Source organism: Rhinolophus sinicus, chromosome X (genome assembly GCF_036562045.2).
Source record: "Rhinolophus sinicus isolate RSC01 chromosome X, ASM3656204v1, whole genome shotgun sequence".
Lineage (NCBI taxonomy): Eukaryota > Metazoa > Chordata > Mammalia > Chiroptera > Rhinolophidae > Rhinolophus > Rhinolophus sinicus.
Genome location: NC_133768.1, coordinates 97,580,232 through 97,594,676, shown reverse-complemented (window position 1 = coordinate 97,594,676; position 14,445 = coordinate 97,580,232).

Genomic DNA, 14,445 nt, shown 5'->3' with positions numbered 1-14,445 from the left:
TTGCCACTTTTGCTTTTGTTTTCTCAAATGTGCTTTTTTCCTCTCCTGAATTATTTGCCGTAAGTTGCACACTTCATCATCACACTTCATGACATTATGACAACCCTAAATATGTCAGCGTGCCTCTCCTATAAGAGTGAGGACATTCTCCCATTTAACCACAATACCATCCTCACACTTAAGAAAATGATGAACCATCCAATATTATTTCATATTCAAATTTCCCCATGTGTCCTCAGAATGACTTAGAGCTGCCCCCACCAAGGTTCACAAATTACATTGGTGAGTGCATCTCTAGTCTGTTTTAAACAGTTCCTCTTCCTCTTTTTTAAAATGGTATTTTCTAAACAACTGTTTTTATAACTTAGATTTATAGAAAAGTTGGGAAGGTAGCACGCAGAGTTTCTGCATACCTCCATGCAATTTTCCCTATTATTAACATGTTAGAGTGATACATCTGATATAATCAATGAACCAATATTGATGTTATTATTACCTACAGTTAATGTTAGGATTTCCTTAGTTTTTACCTAATGTCCTTTCTGTGTTCCAGGATTTCATCCAGGATACCACATTACATTTAGTCATGATGTCTTCTTAGGCATCTCTTGACTGTGACAGTTTCTTAGACTTTCCTTGTTTCTGATGACCTTGACAGTTTTGAGGAATACTGGTCAGGTATTTTTGTAGAATGTTCCTCTATTGGGATTTGTCTGATGTTTTTGCCATTTATTAGACTGGGATTACATGTGCCATTATTATACCAATGGTATATATTTATTAACGACATCACTGTTGATGTTATTCTTGATCACCTGACTAAGTAGTGTTTATCATGTTTCTCCACTGTACAGTTACTCTTTTTTCCCCTTTCCATACTGTACTCTGGAAGGAAGTCACTATGCACAGCCCACACTTAGGGAGTGAGGAGATAGGCTCCACCTACCTCCTTGAGGAGGAAGTATCTACATCAATTATTTGGCATTGACTGCACAGATATGTTTCTTCTCTCCCACTTATACATTTATTAATTTATGTCATTTATGTGAGTTTGGGCACATGAATATTTATTTTATACTTTGGGTTATCCAATACTACTTCATTTTTGTTGTTGAAATTGTTCCAGTTTTGGAACAATTTCATTTGGCTCCTGTGTCCCTCTGACATTCTCCCATTATTGTGGATTTTTTTTGGACCACATCCTTACTTTCTGGCACTACAAGATGCTCCAGGCTCATGTTGTGTATTTCCTTCCCCAGTCCTAGAATCAGCCTTTTCTCCAAGGAACCCGGTTCCTTTAATTGAATAATGGCATTAGAAACCAAGATCTGGGCCCTAGTTGTGCTCAGTGATGCTGGGTTTTTGTTTGTTTGTTTGTTGTTGTTTTTTTTTGTTCGTTGTTTTTTTTGCTTTGAGGCCCTTTCAGCTAACAGAGCAAGGAAATAATATGCGTGTATACTAAACCTGTGCATATATACTTATGTATCAGTATTTCTGTGTGTAACATCTATATTCCTATTACGTGAAACACGAGTTAATACTGATGTTTGAGCCACCACCACATAAATCATTCTAAACTTCTCCCCTTGCTTATCTGTAAACTCCCACTTCAACGTTGAGAAACCTGGATCCCACCATCTGCTACCCATGTACTTAAGTTGTTTAATTCCGGAATATATGTAAAGTGGTTTCCGAATTGTTAACCCGTACTCCCACGGGAAACAACTTTTTCAACTAGAGCACAGTGATTATGTAGGTTTTCTTGCATTCAGTTTTACAGACTCCACTGATTTCCAGTTACTTAGGTCAGCACCTTCCCCCCCCCCAGTATGTTTATTTCATAAATTTCTAATACAATTAGATTGTTTTGTCACATTATGCATTCTATCCTGGGATTCCCCTGACCTAAATGATTTTTCAAAAATTTCGTGTACATCAAGGTTCACTTTTTTAAATGAAAATTTTTAAATTGAGGTAACATTGGTTAATAACATCATATAAATTTCAGGTGTACACCATTATAATTCAATATTTGTATACTCTATTGCATGCTCACCACCAAAAATCTAATTTCCATCTATTACCATATATTTGACCCCCTTTACCCATTTTGACTTTCCCCTATCGTCCTTCTCCTCTGGTAACCATCATTCTGTTGTCTGCATCTATGAGTTCGTATTTTTTTTAGTTCATGTTTATTTTTCTGTTTTATATTCCACATGAGTGAAACCATACAGTTTTATAAAACTCAACAGCAACAACAGAAACAACCTGATTAAAAAATGGGCAAAGAACTGAAAAAAGAGAACAATTCCTTTAACCCTGTAGTGCTGTGGATTGTAGGAACATACAAAGGAAATGACTTGCCAACTCCTCTCTTTAGGAAGCCATAGCCTTCAGAAGAAATTGAAAGTAAGACATTTTTCTCAGCGTTGGTCTGTGGCACCCACTGCCCTTTCCAAGTGCATGACTCCCAGGGTTATGCAAATACAAGGTTGAATCCTGTCTTTACTTAAAATGTTGATATTGTGTTCATCATGGAGATTTTGCATTAATTTTTTTTAAATGACAGTAAACTATTATTTATCTTGATTACCAAGTGCTTTGGCAGCCCCTAAAATTTTGCACCTGGGGTAACTGCCTCACTTGTCTCAACCTAGTCCTGGCCCTGCTTTGCCTGCCCCTGTGAACTTCTGATTGTGTGAAACCCTGAGCCATCCCTGTGCTCGGGAAGGTTTTCTGCCAATGCAGCCAAATGCACTCCTAAATTACTGACCTCCTGAAGTGTAAGATGCATGAGGTACCAGACCATCTGATCTTCTTCACTACTGTCTCCCCCAGTGTCTACCAGAGTATCCAGCAATAGAAATCCCTCAATAAACATTTGTTGAATGAAGGAAACATTATAATGAGTGTCTGTGAATTACCTTAAATTCCTCATAGAAACTGATTTGTTTTCCAACTAAGTTATTTTCAGATTTTAGAATAAAGGTATTACAGAGACACACCACTCCTGTGGCCAGAGAAAGCCATCTCCCCAGACAAGAATGTTCAGGCCACAAGGACTTTAGGACATCATCTATTCTGGGATCGTTATTTTAAAGAGACACAAATGAGGCCCCAAGAAGGGAAGGAACCATTTCAAGTCATAGGCAGCCAGTGCCAGAGCAGAGACCGGAAACCAAGTCTCCAGACTGCGGAGCGCACAGTGCTGCTTCTTGCCTAGTTCCAGGAGCACCACACATTTGAAGTAAATGCCCCTCTGCTCACTGGGGGCTGTATTTCTTTAAGCACACTCTAATTTTGTGCCTCCACTATATTCCTCTACTACAAAATATGGTTTGGTGAGCCCAGAAAGAGAGTTTTCACCAACTGCTCTGATAAATTAAAAGTTGCTACAGAAGTAATACGAATAGTGTGCTTGTTTAGGAACCTCACCCCCATTTTTCATCTTTAAAACACTATGCAAAAACCTGCAATCAACAGTAAAATCAACAGTAACAGTAAAAGGGTCTATTTTTAACCCTAAAATCTAGGAAACTGAACTACCATTCTTGACAGCTCATGTAACAATGCAGATAATCTTGTCAGTTTATGTTAAGAAATGTAAAATTAAATCTTCTACAAGGCCTCACCTAGTGCTAGTTGATAAACGAACAATAGGAAGGTTAAATATAACTGTTATCTGCATTAACGGCTCACCTTCGTCAAATCCCCACCGTGGCCAATTCCACCTAGTCATAGGATGGGTATGTTTCCAATGAGGTTGGTGAATACACTCCCCCTTACATGTGCCTGTTTAACTGCCTGCTCTGGAATTTCTTCTCTGCTGCAGGAATTCCACCTCTCTGCTTTCACACAATGGCCATTTGATGCCTTTGTCATGTGACAATGTGGCTAGGTTGAGCTACAATTTCCACAGTCCTTATTCTTGTATGTTTCTGAATAGAAGTCACAAGGGAGATTCTGGGAGATGTTCAGGGGCAGAGGGAAGCACTGACCATTATGTGGCTCACACCCGATGCTGGTCTGCTGATTCACCTGATTGCTGTGAAGCAGCACATATACCTGCAGTTGTTCTACATTCCTCGTATCTGCCTTCAGCCTCTCTGACTTCAGGGCCAGGAATGTGTGTTCGATTCTGTTCCAAAGGATCTCTGCTTCTGCAAGATACCCTTTGTCTCCAAGGTCAGAGGCAAGAACAGCTCTGGGCTTCAATCAGTCCTCATGGAGTTCCTGCTGGTGCTGGCAGGAGCTAGCCTGCTTATGCTCTTCCCTTCCTGAATGTTTGCCCTTCTTCAGCATTCTACGAGAGACAACAGCCTTACAGAGACAGAGACATTGTACCTACTTCCAAATAATTTATAAGGCCAATTCCATGTAACAATTCCCTTTATTATATGTATTTCATATATATTTAATTTTGTATATTTTAAAAAATATATATATTACATATAAACATGTGTTATATGTGTGTGTACATATATATATATATATATTATATATATATAATATATATATATATAATATATATATATACTCATATATATACATATACACATATACTAGGTGTGATAAAAAAATACGGTGAATGCTGCCGAGTGCCAGCCAACAGAAAGGCAGGGATCTTCAATATGGGAAGTGGCACGTCGAACCTTAGTAACAGTGTGTGACAAGTTTCAACTTGTTTGGTGTAGTCACTAGTGTGTGTGCTATGGTTGAGAGAAGGTGTTTTGTTTTTTTTTAAATATTAGTTTTAGGTGTATAAAACAACATAATGATTATACATTTACACCCCTCACCAAGTGATAACCCCCAAGTCTACTATCCCTCTGACATCCTATAAAGCTGTTACAATACCCTTGACTGTATTCTTTATGCTATAACTTTACATCCCATGACTACACATATGTATGTAAAAAGAGTTACATTTTGGGGCTGGCCCGGTAGCTCAGGCGGTTGGAGCTCCGTGCTCCTAACTCCGAAGGCTGCCGGTTTAATTCCCACATGGGCCAGTGGGCTCTCAACCACAAGGTCGCCGGTTCACTCCCGCAAGGGATGGTGGGCTGCGCCCCCTGCAACTAGAAAACAGCAACTGGACCTGGAACTGAGCAGCACCCTCCACAACTAAGACTGAAAAAGGACAACAACTTGAAGCTGAACGGCACCCTCCACAACTAAGATTGAAAGGACAACAACTTGATTTGGGAAAAATGTCCTGGAAGTACACACTGTTCCCCAATAAAGTCCTGTTCCCCTTCCCCAATAAAATCTTTAAAAAAAAAAAGTCACACTTTTAATTTCTTCTGAAGGCTATGGCTTCCTGAAGAGAGGAGTAAGCAAGTAATTTCCTTTGTATTTCCCTGCAATCCACAGCACCACAGGGTTAAAGGAATAGTTTGATTTCATTAAAAATATCTATTTGTGTGTGTGTGTGTATATATATATATATATATATATATATATATATATATATATATATATATTATATATAAATATATACATATTTAATTATTGTTGACATTCAATACTACTCTACTTCAGCTTCAGGTGTACAGCGCAGTGGTCAGGCATCTGCACAATCTATAAAGTGATCCCCCTGATAAGTCCAGTACCCATTTGGCATCTTACATACTCTGAGAAGGTGTGTTTTAAAGTATGCAATAAATCATCCTCCATCATGACAACGCTCTGTGTTACACATCGTTTCTGGTACATGGCAATTTCTGTCAAATGAAAACGTTATGTTGTGTCCTCATCCACCTTATTCACCTGATCTGGCACCATGGGACTTCTGGCTCTTCCCCAAAGTCATGAAGGGTAAACGTTTTGAATCAATTCAGGACATTGAGGAAGCCATGATAGTGCAGCTGAAGACACTCATGAAAGAGGACTTCCAGAACTGCTTCAGAAAGTGGCAAGCATGACGGGATAAGTGTGCTCGAAGCGAGGGGAGTATTTAGAAAGGGTTTAATGGCAATGTGTTTTTTACTGTAATAATTTTTTAAATTTAAACATTCACTGTATTTTTTTTTATCATACTTCCTATATGTGTATATACCCTTGACTGGTTCTGCTTTCTCTGAAGTGTGGCTAATACTGGATTGGTTCTGGGTTTTCTGGAATATCTTTTTAAAATCCCATTAGATTTAAAGGCATTAGTGCCCCTTTTCCAGCGGTTTTTTTTTTTTTTTTAATTTTATTTTATTAAATTTATTGGGGTGACAATTGTTAGTAAAATTACATAGATTTCAGGTGTACAATTCTGTATTACATCATCTATAAATCCCATTGTGTGTTCATCACCCAGAGTCAGTTCTCCTTCCATCACCATATATTCGATCCCCCTTACCCTCATCTCCCACCCCCCCCCACCCCTTACCCTCTGGCAACCACTAAACTATTGTCTGTGTCTATGAGTTTCTGTTTCTCATTTGTTTGTCTTGTTCTTTTGTTGTTTTTGGTTTATATACCACATATCAGTGAAATCACATGGTTCTCTGCTTTTTCTGTCTGACTTGTTTCGCTCAGCATTACTCTCTCAAGATCCATCCATGTTGTCACAAATGTTCCTATATCATCTTTTCTTACTGCCGAATAGTATTCCATTGTGTATATATACCACAACTTCTTTATCCATTCATCTATCGAAGGACATTTTGGTTGTTTCCATGTCTTGGCCACCATAAACAAAGCTGCAATGAACATTGGAGCACACGTTTCTTTATCTCTAAATGTTTTCAGATTTTTTGGGTAGATACCCAGGAGAGGGATTGCTGGGTCATATGGCAATTCTATTCGTAATTCTTTGAGGAACCTCCACACTGCCTTCCATAACGGTTGCACCAGTCTGCATTCCCACCAACAGTGTATGAGGGTTCCTTTTTCTCCACAGCCTCTCCAACATTTGTTATTTTTTGTCTTGTTGATGATAGCCATTCTGACTGGGGTGAGGTGATATCTCATTGTGGTTTTGATTTGCATTTCTCTGATGATTAGTGATGTTGAGCATTTTTTCATATGTCTATTTGCCATTTGTATGTCCTCTTTGGAGAAATGTCTCTTCAAGTCCTCTGCCCATTTTTCTTTTTCTTTTTCTTTTTTTTTAAAATTTTATTTTATTAAATTTATTGGGGTGACAATTGTTAGTAAAACTACATAGATTTCAGGTGCACAATTCTGTATTACATCATCTATAAATCCCATTGTGTGTTCATCACCCTGAGTCAGTTCTCCTTCCATCACCATATATTCGATCCCCCTTACCCTCATCTCCTACCCCCCACCCCCCGCCCCCCTTACCCTCTGGCAACCACTAAACTATTGTCTGTGTCTATGAGTTTCTGTTTCTCATTTGTTTGTCTTGTTCTTTTGTTGTTTTTGGTTTATATACCACATATCAGTGAAATCACATGGTTCTCTGCTTTTTCTGTCTGACTTGTTTCGCTCAGCATTACTCTCTCAAGATCCATCCATGTTGTCACAAATGTTCCTATATCATCTTTTCTTACTGCCGAATAGTATTCCATTGTGTATATATACCACAACTTCTTTATCCATTCATCTATCGAAGGACATTTTGGTTGTTTCCATGTCTTGGCCAAGGTAAACAAAGCTGCAATGAACATTGGAGCACACGTGTCTTTATCTCTAAATGTTTTCAGATTTTTTGGGTAGATACCCAGGAGAGGGATTGCTGGGTCATATGGCAATTCTATTCGTAATTCTTTGAGGAACCTCCACACTGCCTTCCATAACGGCTGCACCAGTCTGCATTCCCACCAACAGTGTATGAGGGTTCCTTTTTCTCCACAGCCTCTCCAACATTTGTTATTTTTTGTCTTGTTGATGATAGCCATTCTGACTGGGGTGAGGTGATATCTCATTGTGGTTTTTATTTGCATTTCTCTGATGATTAGTGATGTTGAGCATTTCTTCATATGTCTATTTGCCATTTGTATGTCCTCTTTGGAGAAATGTCTCTTCAAGTCCTCTGCCCATTTTTCAATTGGGTTGTTTGTTTTGTTGTTGTTGAGTTGCATGAGTTCCTTGTATATTCTGGATACTAGCCCCTTATCGGAGGCACTGTTTGCAAAAATCTTCTCCCATTCAGTTGGTGGCCTCTTTATTTTGTCAATGGTTTCTTTTGCTGTGCAGAAGCTTTTAAGTTTCATATAATCCCATTCGTTTATTTTAGCTTTTACTTCCATTGCCTTTGGAGTCAAGTTCATAAAATGCTCTTTGAACCCAAGGTCCATAAGTTTAGTACCTATGTTTTCTTCTATGCAGTTTATTGTGTCAGGTCTTATGCTTAAGTCTTTGATCCATTTTGAATTAACTTTGGTGCATGGTGACAAATAGCAGTCCAGTTTCATTCTTTTGCACGTGGCTATCCAATTCTCCCAGCACCATTTATTGAAGAGGCTGTCTTTGCTCCATTGTATGTTTTTAGCTTCTTTGTCAAAAATTATCTGTCCATATTTATGTGGTTTTATTTCTGGGTTCTCAATTCTATTCCATTGGTCTATGTGTCTGTTTTTCTGCCAATACCATGCTGTTTTGATGATTGTAGCCCTGTAGTACAAGCCAAAGTCAGGAAGTGTGATACCTCCATTATTGTTCTTTTTTCTTAAGATTGCTTTGGCTATTCGGGGTCTTTTGTGGTTCCAAACAAATCTGATGATTTTTTGTTCTATTTCTTTAAAATATGCCATTGGGATTTTGATGGGCATTGCATTGAATCTGTATATTGCTTTGGGTAGAAAATTCCCTCAGCTTCTGTATGTCTGGAAAGGTCTTTATTCCTCCTTCATATCTAAAGGATATCTTTGCTGGATATATTATTCTTGGCTCATGGTTTCTCTCTTTCAATAGTTTGAATATTTGGTTCCACTCCCTCCTGGCTTGTAGAGTTTCTGCTGAAAAATCTGATGATAATCTAATGGGCTTTCCTTTGTAAGTTACCGTCTTCTTTTCCCTGGCTGCCTTGAGGATTCTTTCTTTGTCGTTGATTTTAGACAGCTTCAATACAATGTGCCTTGGAGAAGGCCTGTTGGGATTGAGGTAACTAGGTGTTCTATTTGCTTCTTGGATTCGAGGGTCCAGTTCTGTCCACAAATTTGGGAAGTTCTCATCGACAATTTGTTTGAATATATTCTCTGTTCCCTTCTCTCTTTCTTTTCCTTCTGGTATCCCCATTATTCTTCTATTGCTCTTTCTGATGAAGTCAGAAAGTTCTTATAGAGTTCTTTCATTTCTTTTAAGTCTCAAGTCTCTTTCTTCTTCTATTTGTGTCATTTCCAGGTTTCTATCTTCGATATCAGTGATTCTTTGCTCCATCTGGTCAACTCTACTACCTAAGCTGGTTATTTCATTCTTAATTTCTTCTATTGAGTTCTTAATCTCCAGAAATTCTATTTGGTTCTTTTTTAAAATTTCAATCTCTTTCGTAAAATGCTCATGCTCTACTTTGATTGTGTTTCTATGTTCATTTAACTGCCTATCTGTGTTTGCTTGCATCTCGTTGAGTTTTTCATAACTGCAATCTTTAATTCTCTGTCATTTGAGTCACGTATTTCTGTATCTTTAAGTGCATTTTCTGGAGATTTTTCACTTTCTTTCTGAGCTATCTTGTTGCCTTGGTTATTCATGGCGATTACTGGTTTACTATTTCTCTTCCTAGACATCTACAGGAGTGACTTCTGCAACAGGTTGATAAGCGGTCTTTCTTTTGTTTGCCAGTACTTGTTGGTAGAATGTTTTATTATTTCTCCAACTGCAACTTATTTTCTTCTCCCACACGGTAGTGCTATGTTTTCTCTGCACTATTCCAACTTCTCACACAATGGGGGGATTCCCTGGGAGACGGGCTTCTCCTCTGTTAATAGTTCATCTAGGTCACAGGGCGCAGTGTCCCGGTGGGTATGCGGAGAGCTTTTGATGCTCCAAAGCTCTTCCAGCTCCTGATTCAGAGCCCGTATATTTCAGCAGTTCTGTTTACTCCTGCAGGGATCCGCCCAGATAGGTGGGGTCAGGGGCGGGGTGAGTTGTGAGAGGTGGCCCAGAGCAATGGCGGCGACCACCACCACAGCTGGTCCTGCTTCCACAGCTCTCTCCCCTTTGCTGGAACTAGTTGGGCTGTGAATTTGTGTTTGCGGTCCACAGTTCTCAAAACAGCAAATTTTCTGTTGTTTTGATCTGACACTGCTACTGTTTCGCTTCTAGCACCGGGCAGGTGGGGGCGGGGCGAGCTCTGGGAGGGGAGGGAGGGGGCGGCTAGTCTCAGTGCCTAAGGCTCCATTCTCTGCTCGGCAGTGAGGGCTTAAACCACCGTTTTCAGCCTTTTTCCCTCAGTCTTTTCTCCGAGGTCTCTGCCGTGAGCGTTGGGTTCAGCCGTGTTATACGCTGTCCCCTCAGCCCTGTGGAGCCCTGGCGGAGCCCTAGCAGTCCGCACTCTTCCCTCTCCCGCAGCTGAGATAGTTCCGGGAAGCAGCGAGCTCGGCGCACTGAGCGAGGTCTGCGCGCACTTCTCCCTTTCCTCCTCCCTCCACTCACGCGAATCTCCCACCTGTAGGTGATTTCAGTCGGTAGTGGGCCTCTTCGTCTTGCCTGTCTGCTGTGCAGGGAGTCCTTTGTGGAGTTTTTGTTGTTCGATTCTTTGTAAATTCCAGGGGAGCTTTACAGAGGCTCACCTCACGCCGCCATTTTTCCGGAAGTCCCCCTTTTCCAGTGTTAAAGAGACTTTTTGTAATGTGTGGCAGGAAGTGGCAAATAGAGTTATTTATTTCATAAATTTTATCTCTCTGTTATCACATGCCTATAGAAAAACCAGGCTCTGAGTCACCAAATATTTGCTACCTTAGAACATTTTAGTCACAATGATAAGTATAAAAGAGTTGGTTAGTTGCTTCTTATATGTGTTTGAGAATTAGGGGGAAAAATGATGACTTCAAGTTCTCACATTCTCAGGTCAAAGGCCAGAAAGGACCTGCAATATTCTCTAATTGCCTTCAAATAAATCATTAGCTCCTGTAATGCTGAGATTTGGGAAAACCAAATCCAAAGTATAATCCTGTAAGGGGCTGGATGTCTAAATTTGGCTGCTATAACAGAATACCAGAGTATGGCTTACACGACACACATTTATTTCTTACAGTTCTGGAGGTGGGGAAGTCCACGATCAGGATACCAGCAAATAGGGTTCTGATAAGGGCTATCTTCTTGGTTTCCTCACCTGGCAATCCATTCATGAGGGCTCCATTCTTATGACCTAATCATTTCCCAAAGGCCCTCAATCTCCTAATACCATCCCATTAGGGGTTAAGATTTCAACATATGAATTTTGAGCGAGTACAAACATTCAGTCCATAACACTAAATTACAACACATTGAATCCCACATTCAGAAGGTATCTTCTATTAATATTAGAACACTGATTAGGAAGAAACAGAATCTTGAAATTCATAATTGCTTACTTTGACCACATAAATTCTGTGAGATTTCTCTGCCCATAAGCATCCTCCCACTCTCTTAATTTCTTCTTTTTCTGAAGAACCTGAAATGGTTCGTCTGAGCTATTTGCCTTTCAGGGTACTGTAGATTGTCCTCGGGAGCTGCGCCTTCCACCCATCTACGCTTCTAGAACTGTAACTAGACTCAAGTCCCCGCAGGCCCAAAGAGTGAGGTACACACTGCCACCCACTGTGAACTGTGATATAACAGAACTACATGCTTTTCCCCCCAACACATATAGCCAGAAACCTGGGGTATTTGTCTGGGAATTGCTCTTAGTGATGGAGTACAAAGGTGGAAGAAGTATAAAGTTTGATCATACCAAATTTCTTAATGTGGGCTTATTAAGATGAAGCTTTTGCTTTTCTGGCTGGCTCCAGTAATATGCTTTATTGGTTGACTGAAATAAGGACCAACTGTGGCCTACTCTAAGGAGAAATGCAAAAACTTCCTTGGTGTACTGTAGTGAGAGGTATCCAAAGGCTTTGGGAGATTATGTTAGAGTGGATTTCTCATGTGAGACCTGCTCATCCACCTCTGGGTGGTTCAGAGGACACACCATTCACCAAGACTATAAAAAAATTAATTTATGAAGGGAGCCCCAACATCTTTGAACAGCTCTGTGGTAGCTCATGTCTGATGGTCAGAAATTACTACAGAAATGTCCAACATCCATAAACACAATGGACATGTGTCGTGCGGGGCGGCCTGTGGGGTCTCTGCTCCCGCTCCCCACATAAGAACGCAGGATATGGTGAGGCCAAAAAGGAACATCCATGGAGCCATAGGTAGGGGAGTCATACCACTATATTCTCGCTGGCGGCTGGGTTGGAGAAACAGGAAACAGGAGCCACACAATTCTCAACACTCATTGTGCCGCTTGTAGGCTCAGCCACCATCTTCTTGCTAGCCCCCATTTTCTGCTAGCCACGGCAGTTATATTAGTGGCCAATGGCTCACTGGTCACAGCTGATGGCCAACTAGCCACAGCTGATGGCCATGCAATCACAGTTGATGGCCATTTACTACCTGAGCCAGCACCTGTCTATGTGAGGCCGAGAGCCTGGAAACTGCTTTCTGGGGCTCAGTCCCCACACAGGGTTTCTCAGGGCACCACCAGTTCTTCTGGGCACAGCCAGACTTCCTGGGCTCAGCCAGGGCTCTCAGGGCACTGCCACTCTCTCTGGGCTCAGCCAGACTTCCTGGACTCAGCCAGGGCTCTCAGGGCACTGCCACTCTCTCTGGGCTCAGCCAGACTTCCTGGGCTCAGCCAGGGCTCTTAGGGCACTGCACCTCTCTCGGGACCTCTTAGGGTACTGTGCTGGAACATCAGCGGCTCACAGTCAAGGTGCTTACATATTCTTGACGGCGGTCGGTCAAGACACAAAAGCAAACATCCGCCAGTTCCACTACATGGTGGTATGTTCCCAATCAAACAGTCAAGCAGTCCATTAAATTAGGGATGGAAGGCAATTCCCATAGTCCATAGTCATTCTCCAGGGCTGTCCTGGGGGTGAGGGACGACCTTGACCTCACCCTCATCTCCCAAGGAGGACTCAGCAAGTGTTTCCTCCTGGGACTACAAGTCCCGCATCTGGGCTGCCTCAGAAAGCACTTCCCAGCCCAAAGGGCCGCAACAACTTTCGCTTTCTCCAGCTTATGCTGGTTGGGGAACCATCCACGTCTTCCCACCCCTCCATGCGGTTCCAGCTCTCTGGCAGCTGCTCCTCCTGGTCTTCCTGAGACTGAGTGTTCATACGCACAAACTGCTCCACCGCACTTCGGAGAGCTTTGGCTGGCACTGTACCCTGCTCGCTGCGCCATTTGTTGTGCGGAGCGGCCTGCAGGGTCTCTGCTCCGCTCCCCACGTAAGAATGCAGGATATGGTAAGGCCAAAAAGGAACACCCACGGAGCCATAGGTAGGGGAGTCATACCACTATATTCTTGATGGCGGCTGGGTTGGAGACACAAGAAGCAGGAGCCACACAATTCTCAACCCTCATTGCGCCGCTTGCTAGCTCAGCCACCATCTTCTTGCTAGCCCCATTTTTATGTTAGTGTAGCCATGGCGGTTATATTCGTGGCGAATGGCTCACTGGTTAACAGCTGACGGCCAACTAGCCACAGCTGATGGCCATCCAATCACAGTTGATGGCCATTTACTACCTGAGCCAGCACCTTTACACGTGAGGCCGAGAGCCTGGAAACTGCGCTCCTGGCTCTGTTCCCACAACATGATTGGAAATTTGGGAAATCAGGACCAAGTGGCAGCACTGAGCCAAATAAAAAGCAGGCATGGTTCTCACAATGAATAGCAGAGCCAGGATGATAATCAGAGTAGTGTGACTCCCACAGACCTTTGGCATTGGTAGTTGATCGTGGAGTCCCTAGAAATGAAATAGATATGCAACATACTCAATCCTTATTTTATCAGTTTAAGTGGAAATATTCTACATCTAGGACTAAAGACATGAGTTTAATTCCTGAAACAGAGAAACATGGTTCCTCAGTCAATGGTAAATTTGCAAGATAAATTATGACATGAATAGTTGGTATTTTCTTGAGATTGTCTGACACATTTATGTCTTTCATATTGCTTTGTGGTCGTAATAGTAACCATCCTATTTTGAATTTAGTAATACTAATTAATTTGTTTAGGAATTGTACCAGATGGGCCAGGTGTCCTGGCAGCAGACACGAATATGGAATTAAATGTACAAAATCTGTTTCGGGGGTAATGTCTCTGAAAGATAAAGGGGAGGGGAACAGGAGTAAGCTGGGAGAGCCTTCAGGCCACAGTGCTGATCCAGCGCCTGTGAGAGGAGGGAGCAAGGAAGGAAGAGTGGGTATGAAGAGCCTCAGGCATTGTGTAGCTGGGAGAGAGTCTTGGCCAGCCCAACAGGGACCTCTGGCACCAAGATTTCCCATGGAGG